Source organism: Staurois parvus, unplaced genomic scaffold (genome assembly GCF_062004578.1).
Source record: "Staurois parvus isolate SC_StPar_1 unplaced genomic scaffold, SC_StPar_1.0 ptg000449l, whole genome shotgun sequence".
Taxonomy (NCBI): domain Eukaryota; kingdom Metazoa; phylum Chordata; class Amphibia; order Anura; family Ranidae; genus Staurois; species Staurois parvus.
In genome coordinates, this window is record NW_028318245.1 from 2581127 (window position 1) to 2590789 (window position 9663).

A 9663-nucleotide genomic window follows, 5' to 3' on the forward strand; every position below is an offset into this window, starting at 1 on the left:
CTGCACCCCGGTGTTGTGTCTCTTCTCTCAATGTCAGTACTACATTCTCTAGGACGGGGTTGCCAAGACATTGATCGTGATCTACCTATCGACCGCAGACAGCCGACCAGTAGACCCTGAGCACAAAGGACTTTGGCGGTGACCCCCCCCCCCAACTGAACAGTGAAGAGTGGGAGGCAGTACTGGATGGAGGGCGGGAGCTGTGTCAAGGTCCTACCTTTCCTCAGGGCTTGTGCTGCTCCATGTGCTGGCATCCATCTTAGGTGTCTGCAAAGCATTGTGGGATCCTTTATGCTTTCAACCCCCTGCGGCTCCTCCCCCAGGAGGTGGCGGCTTATCACATATAAGTCTGCTGTTTGTAGCTGTCCATTGCATTCGTGTCCTGTTTGTTGCACAGCAGCAAGCTCCTGTTTAGTTTCTCATTGCTCTCCTGGATACCAACTTGGCTTTGGCAAGACTCCTTCCTTGCTTCTGACCCCGGCTCTGGTGACCATCCTTCCTGGCTTCTGAACCCGGCTCTGGCGACCATCCTTCCTGGCTTCTGACCCCGGCTCTGGCGACCATCCTTCCTGGCTTCTGACCCCGGCTCTGGCGACCATCCTTCCTGGCTTCTGACCCCGGCTCTGGCGACCATCCTTCCTGGCTTCTGAACCTGGCTCTGGCGACCATCCTTCCTGGCTTCTGACCCCGGCTCTGGAGATCATCCTTCCTGACTTTTGACCCAGACTCTGGCGACCATCCTTCCTGGCTACTGTTCTACCAAGTCATCCGCTGTTGCTGTTGGACTTGCATAGACTCTGTCTTGTTTTTGTATAATAAACCTACCTTTAATTGCACCTCCTTGTGTGTCTGGCTACTCGCTCCCTGACACTACACGAATGCCATGAATCCTGATGGTGCAGATACGCCCTCGCTCCCTATGTTGGTTGCCAGACTTGATCAGCAGGATCTCTTGTTGGATCAATTCGCTCAGGCGTTGCAGATGCTGCTTGCACACACAGCGCACCTTACTCCTGGTGCTATTAGGCCGGTTGTCACTCCTGTGGTCGCTCCCGCTGTTGCTCCGGTTGTTGCGCCTACCTCTGCATCTGCTGCCGCACCTGCGGTGCCCAGAGGTATGACTGGTTCAGCCCCCCTTCCACAGCGCTTTGGGGGTGAGCCGAGTCAGTGTCAGGGTTTCCTTAACCAAGTGGGCATATATTTTGAATTGATACCCCACGCTTTTCCTACAAAGAGGTCAAAGGTGGGCTTCCTAATCTCGCTGCTCTCGGACAAGGCCTTGGCAAATCCCTTATGGGAGAATGATAACCCTGTGATTCACGAGTTTGCTGGTTTTGTTACCTCCTTCCGTAGGGTATTCGATGTGCCTGCTCGCTCCGCCTCTGCTGCTAAGCTGCTCATGTCCATGCATCAGGGTTCACGAACCATTGCCGAGTACGCCATAGAAATTCGTACCCTGGCGGCAGAGGTGGGTTGGAACAATGAGGCTCTGGTGGCTGCTTTCTTTCACGGTCTCTCAGATGCGTTGAAGGACGAGATTGCAGCCAAAGAACTGCCTGTGGAGCTCGAAGCACTCATTTCCTTCCTAATCCTGATTGACACCAGGCTCAGGGAGAGGCCTTCACTTAAGGATCATCTGCGGAGGCCTCCTAACCGATTGGCGCCTACGTTTTCTGTCCCACCCGTTCCTCCCTCTCCTCCCACGCCTCCAGGGGATGGCTTGTCTGGTGGTGAGCCCATGCAGCTAGGGTTTGCTTGCCTTTCCGAGGGGGAGCAGGCCTCTCGGCGTCGGGACTGTCGCTGCCTGTACTGTGTTCTCGGTGGGCATTTTTGGCAGTCCTGTCCGGTCCGTCTGAGAAACGCTCGCACCTGAGATCCTGTCGGGGGCAGATCTTGGGTGGAGTTTCCTCGTCCCCGGTTTCCCGCAAAGATAAACTGCTATGTTCCGTTGTCCTTTCTTGGGCGGAAGGCTCGGTGACGGCCCAGGCATTGGTAGACTCTGGTGCTGGCGGGTTGTTTATGGACAGTTCATTTGCTGCCCAGTACTCCATTCCTCTGCAGGCTCGAGTTACTCCATTGGTCCTCGAGGCGATAGATGGCAGGCCCCTGCAACCGCCGCAGGCTACCCACGAGACCCTGCCGGTTGAAGTAGCTACTGGGGCTGTTCACAGGGAGTTGGCCTGTTTCCAGGTAATTTCTTCCCTGCACTACTCCGTGGTTTTGGGATATCCCTGGCTTCAGAAGCACAATCTGACCTTTGATTGGCGGTCGGCCGAGATTCTCTCGTGGTCTCCACAGTGTGGGGCCGGTTGCATCCGTGGACCTGTTAAGGTGTTGTGTGCCTCCTCGGACTCTGTGTTGCCTGACTATGGGGAGTACCTGGACGTGTTTGACAAGGTGCGCGCCGGTGCTCTGCCTCCTCATCGTCCATATGATTGTGCCATAACCTTACAACCCGGTGCCACTCCTCCGCGTGGCAGGGTGTATCCTCTTTCGGTTGCGGAGAATCAGGCCATGGAGGAGTACGTTGTGGATGCGCTTTCCCGGGGGCACAGTCGCAAGTCTACTTCTCCAGCAGGAGCTGGCTTTTTCTTCGTGAAAAAGAAGGGCGGTGAATTGAGGCCTTGCATTGATTTTAGGGGTCTTGATCGAATCACGATTAAGAATGCTTACCCAATTCTGTTGATTACCGAGTTGTTCAACCGCCTCAAGGGAGCAACGGTCTTTACTAAACTCGACCTTAGGGCTGCGTACAACCTCGTATGGAGCAAGGAAGACTGCGTTCAACACCAGAACCGGCCACTATGAATCCCTGGTTATGCCCTTTGGTTTGTGTAACGCGCCTGCGGTCTTTCAGGAGTTCATTAATGATGTCTTTTGTGACTTATTGCAGCAGTGCATGGTGGTTTACTTGGACGACATCCTGGTTTACTCTGCGTCTATGGAGTCTCATATTCAGGATGTTAAGCGGGTGCTGCAACGGTTACGTGAGAACGAGCTTTTCTGTAAGCTCGAGATGTGTGAATTTCACCGATCCCAGGTTGCCTTTTTGGGCTACATCATCTTCGCTGTGGGATTTTCCATGGACCCTCAGAAGGTTTCGGCGGTTCTGCAGTGTCCTCGTCCCAGTGGTCTTCGGTCCATTCAGCGCTTTTTGGGATTCGCCAACTATTATCGGAAGTTTATCAGGAACTTCTCCACGCTGGCCAAGCCTTTCTCAGATCTGACCAAGAAGGGCAGTAATCCCCACGAGTGGTCATCCGAGGCAATCTTAGCTTTTGAAGCTCTGAAATCCGCCTTCGCTTCGGCTCCGATACCGTCTCATCCCAATCCTGGGTTGCCTTTTGTCCTCGAGGTTGATGCATCTGAGACGGGAATAGGCGCCCTCCTGTCTCAGCGTCGGTTGCCCGATGGACCCCTACTTCCCTGTGGGTTCTACTCCAGGAAGCTTTCCTCCGCAGAATGCAACTACCAGATTGGAGACAGGGAGTTGTTGGCCATTATTCAGGCTCTCAAGTAATAGAGGCACCTGCTCGAGGGTTCTGCGGTTCCGTTCCTCATTCTCACTGACCACAAGAACCTGACGTATCTCTCGAAAGCTAAGAGGTTGACGCCCCGTCAGGCCAGATGGGCTCGGTTCTTGTCATGTTTTAACTATGTGGTCTCCTATTTTCCTGGCTCCAAGAATGTCAGGGCTGATGCCTTGTCGCAGCAATACTCTGAGCTGTCTAAGGAGGACTCTGAGCCGACCTCGGTCATACCTCTGGATCAGATCCTGTCTGCCATTCGCACCAGCCTGACTTCTCCCCTTGGGGAGCAGATTTTGGCGGCTCAAACTGATGCTCCCTCTGAGAGACTGGCTGGTAGGATGTTTTGTACCTGAGGGATTGCACACCCGCTTGCTGCGTACCTACCATAATTCCAAGACTGCCGGTCATCCAGGGAGGAACCAGTTGTCCTGGGTCGTTTCTCGTCTATTCTGGTGGCAATCTCTCTCTTCCGACATCGCCTCATATGTAGCGGCATGTTCTGTCTGTGCCCAGAATAAATTTCCTCAGCATCTTCCATTGGGCCTTCTGCAACCCATTCCCAATGGGGAGCGTCCCTGGTCACACCTGGGCATGGATTTTATTGTAGACTTCCCTGCGTCTCGAGGCCATGCAGTCATTCTTATGGTCATTGATCGTTTCTCCAAGATGTGCCATTGTGTTCCGTTCAAGAAATTGCTGACTGCGCAAGAACTGGCTACGGTTTTCGCCAGGGAGATCTTTCGCTTGCATGGGTTACCTAAGGTGATTGTCTCGGACCGTGGGAGCCAGTTTGTGTCCAGGTTCTGGCACGCCTTCTGCTCCCAGTTGGGTATCAAGCTCTCTTTCTCTTTGGCCTACCACCCGCAGTCCAATGGGGCTGCGGAGCGTTCCAACCAGGCCCTGGAACAATTCCTTCGCTGCTATATCTCTGACCATCAAGACAATTGGGTCGATCTCCTGCCATGGGCAGAGTTTGCGAGGAACTCGACTGTCAACTCTTCCTCTGGGATGTCTCCCTTCATGGCCAACTATGGGTTCCAACCCGCTGTATTGCCTGAGTTGTTCTCGCCACAGGACATTACGGCTGTGGATAACCATCTTGCTGCCCTGCGTTCCTCGTGGGGGCAGATCCAGAGGTCCTTGAAGGACTCAGCTCAGCACCAGAAGCTCCAGGCTGATCGTAGACGGTTGCCCGCTCCTTCATACCAGGTCGGAGATCGGGTGTGGTTGTCCACTCGTAACCTCAATCTTCGGGTGCCCACACCGAAACTGGCTCCCCGTTTTGTTGGTCCTTTCCGCATCCTCCGCAGGGTGAACCCGGATGCCTATGCCCTTGCTCTTCCTCCTGGGATGCGTATCTCCAATGTCTTCCACGTATCCCTGTTGAAGCCTCTGGTCTGTAATCACTTTACTGCCTCTCCGCCTCGTCCTATCCGGGTTGACGGTCATGAGGAGTATGAGGTGAGCCGTATCCTGGACTCTCGGTTGATCCGCGGTTGGGTGCAGTTCCTGGTCCATTTGCGTGGTTATGGTCCCGAGGAGCGTTCCTGGGTTCCTTCCGCGGATGTTCATGCTCCTGCCCTCCTCTGCGCTTTTCGCGCCAGCTTTCCCCAGAAGCCTTATGTTGAGCCGTGGAGGGCCCCTTGAGGAGGAGGTACTGTCAAGGTCCTACCTTTCCTCAGGGCTTGTGATGCTCCATGTGCTGGCATCCATCTTAGGTGTCTGCAAAGCATTGTGGGATCCTTTATGCTTTCAGCCCCTGCGGCTCCTCCCCCAGGAGGTGGCAGCTTATCACATTTAAGTCTGCTGTTTGTAGCTGTCCATTGCATTCGTGTCCTGTTTGTTGCACAGCAGCAAGCTCCTGTTTAGTTTCTCATTGCTCTCCTGGATACCGACTCGGCTTTGGCAAGACTCCTTCCTGGCTTCTGAACCTGGCTCTGGCGACCATCCTTCCTGGCTTCTGACCCTGGCTTTGGAGATCATCCTTCCTGGCTTTTGACCCTGGCGACCATCCTTCCTGGCTACTGTTCTACCCAAGTCATCCGCTGTTGCTGTTGGACTTACATAGACTCTGTCTTGTTTTTCTATAATAAACCTACCTTTAATTGCACCTCCTTGTGTGTCTGGCTCTTCGCTCCCTGACAAGCTGCCTCTGGTAACAATTTGGAGTTGCTGGGTGCCTGGTGATTGGTTGCTCCCCCCCTTCTAACCTTTCGCCCAGTACTGTGCTGCCTTATCACTCTCCGCTCTACTGAATGGAGGGCGGGAGCTGCCTCCGGTATCTTTTTGAGCTGCTAGGTGCCTGGTGATTGGTTGCTAGGAAGCCAGGCGGTCCTAACAACCAATCACTAGCTTATTAATATGAAGAAATAATTCCAGCAGCTCCCCACCTTCGCCATTTCATCCAGTACCGTGCTCCCTATCACTGTCCGCTCAGCAGTACAACTGTGTAAGGTTGGAGAGTGTTACCTAAACACTGGTGGGATTTTTTGTATGTGTGTGTGTGTGTGTGTGGGGGGGGAGGTGGTGATGTGAAGGGGACAGATGACACTGCCTTCGGGGAAAGGGAGGGCAGAGGATGGACACTACAATGTGGGGGAAGGGTGAAATTTTGAAAGGAAGTACAGGACACTACTAAGGAGGAAGGGGGGGGGAGGGAGGCAGAGGTCACTACAGTTGGGTAGGGGGGTTTGATGTTAAGGGGGTATTACTTTGGGGGGACGGTGATGTAAAGAAGGGGCACAGAACACTGCTATGGGGGCAGAAGACACTACCATGGGGGGGCAGAAGAATCTGCCATAGGGGGTCAGAAGACACTGCGGGGGGGGGGGGGGGAGGGATGATGTGAAGGGGAGCACAGGACTCCACTGTGACATGTGATGCATTCCTCATGCCATTCTTTAGTGGAAGCTTGATATTTATTTTTTTCAAAAAGTACGCAGAAATAAAGTAATCTTCTTGCAGCGCTGGGTGATGGATACACAAGGAAGGAGATAACACAGTAGAAGTGACTGGGAACACACAAAGGAGAAACACAGACTGGGAATGCATTAGTGCTGGTAATGAGGGGCTGGCTGGAACTCACGGAAACTCACTGGTGCAGAGAAGCAGATAGAGGCTGAAGTGCAGAGGAAGACGAGGCGGTGAAGGAAGTATATAAGCTGGAAGGAGAGCACAGGGCCACTGGAGAGGGATACAGACCAGGGAACATGACAGTCGCAGGAGCAGGATGGGAACACAGGGGGTCTCGCTGCAAATGTGCTGGCATGTTGTTTAAAGAGAGAAATCCACACACTAGCTCTTTAGAATAGTGCCCCTTCTGTGATAGGCTGCAGTGCTGGAGGAAGCAGGTGATTGGACAGAGAGGGAATGACCGGGAACTGTAGAGTGAACAGGAGAGTGTGACACCATACATACAGCATACAGCATATACCATACAGCAGAACCTTCCCACCATCAATACTATGATCTTCCGCAGATCTCCTCCACCATCCACACTAAATGCTCTGACAGCTCTCCTTCCCCCACCATCCACACTACATTCTCTGACAGCTCTCCTCCACCATCCACACTACATTCTCTGACAGCTCTCCTCCACTATCCACACCACATTCTCCGACAGCTCTCCTCCTCCCACCATCCACGACAGCTCACCTCCCACCATTCACACTACATTCTCTGACAGCTCTCCTCCTCCCACCATCCACAATGATAGCTCACCCCCCACCATCCACACTACATTCTCTGACAGCTGTCCTCCACCATCCACACTACATTCTCTGACAGCTCTCCTCCCCCCCCCCATCCACACTACATTCTCCGACAGCTCTCCTCTCACCATCCACACTACATTATCTGACAGCTCTCCTCCCGCCATACACACTACATTCTCTGACAGCTCCCCTCCTCCACCATCCACACTACATTCTCTGACAGCTCTCCTCCACCATCCACACTACATTCTCCGACAGCTCTTCTCCACCATCCAAACTACATTCTCCGACAGCTCTCCTCCCACCATCCACACTACATTCTCTGACAGCTCTCCTCCCACCATCCACACTACATTCTCTGACAGCTCTCCTCCACCATCCACATTACACTTTTCTGTTGTTAAAAAGACTAATATTTCCTAAATACTGGTGTTGCACTAGGTTTTCTTTTCTATTGAAAGATTTCCCACACTCTGAACATGAATAAGGATGCTCACCCATGTGAATTTTCTGGTGTGTAACAAGTACACTACATTATCTGACAGCTCTCCTCCCACCCTCCACACTACATTCTCTGACAGCTCTCATCCTCCCACCATCCACACTGAAAGCTCTCCTCCCACCATCCACACTACATTCTCTGAGAGCTCTCCTCCACCATTCACACTACATTCTCTGACAGCTCACCTCCACCATCCACAACACATTGACAGCTATCCTCCCCCACCATCCACACTACATTCTCCGACAGCTCTTCTGCCACCATCCACAACACATTCTCTGACAGCTCTCCTCCACCATCCACACTACATTATCTGACAGCTCTCCTCCACCATCCACACTACATTCTCTGAGAGCTCTCCTCCCACCATCCACACTACATTCTCTGAGAGCTCTCCTCCTCCTACCATCCACACTGAAAGCTCACCTCCCACCATCCACACTACATTCTCTGAGAGCTCTCCTCCACCATCCACACTACATTCTCCGACAGCTCTCCTCCACCATCCACACTACATTCTCTGAGAGCTCTCCTCCCACCATCCACACTACATTCTCTGAGAGCTCTCCTCCCTTCACCATCCACACTACATTCTCCGACAGCTCTCCTCCCTTCACCATCCACACTACATTCTCCGACAGCTCTCCTCCCTTCACCATCCACACTACATTCTCCGACAGCTCTCCTTCCACCATCCACACTACATTCTCCGACAGCTCTCCTCCCACCATCCACACTACATTCTCTGACAGCTCTCCTCCACCATCCACACTGACAGCTCACCTCCCACCATCCACACTACATTCTCTGAGAGCTCTCCTCCATCATCCACACTACATTCTCCGACAGCTCTCCTCCACCATCCACACTACATTCTCCGACAGCTCTTCTCCACCATCCAAACTACATTCTCCAACAGCTCTCCTCCCTTCACCATCCACACTACATTCTCCGACAGCTCTCCTCCTCCACCATCCACACTACATTCTCTGACAGCTCTCCTTCCACCATCCACACTACATTCTCCGACAGCTCTCCTCCTCCACCATCCACTCTACATTCTCTGACAGCTCTCCTCCCACCATCCACACTACATTCTCTGACAGCTCTCCTCCCACCATCCACACTACATTCTCTGACAGCTCTCCTCCCGCCATCCACACTACATTCTCCGACAGCTCTCCTCCCTTCACCATCCACACTACATTCTCCGACAGCTCTCCTCCCTGCACCATCCACACTACATTCTCTGACAGCTCTCCTCCTCCACCATCCACACTACATTCTCTGACAGCTTCCCTCCTCCACCATCCACACTACATTCTCTGACAGCTCTCCTCCACCATCCACACTACATTCTCTGACAGCTCTCCTCCCCCCACCATCCACACTACATTCTCTGACAGCTCTCCTCCCCCCACCATCCACACTACATTCTCTGACAGCTCTCCTCCCCCCACCATCCACACTACATTCTCTGACAGCTCTCCTCCCCCCACCATCCACACTACATTCTCTGACAGCTCTCCTCCCCCCACCATCCACACTACATTCTCTGACAGCTCTCCTCCCCCCACCATCCACACTACATTCTCTGACAGCTCTCCTCCACCATCTACACTACATTTTCTGACAGCTCTCCTCCTCCACCATCCACACTACATTCTCTGACAGCTCTCCTCCTCCACCATCCACACTACATTCTCTGACAGCTCTCCACCATCCACACTACATTCTCTGACAGCTCTCCTCCTCCCACCATCCACACTGACAGCTCACCTCCCACCATCCACACTACATTCTCTGAGAGCTCTCCTCCATCATCCACACTACATTCTCTGACAGCTATCCTCCCCCCACCATCCACACTACATTCTCTGAGAGCTCTCCTCCACCATCCACACTACATTCTCCGACA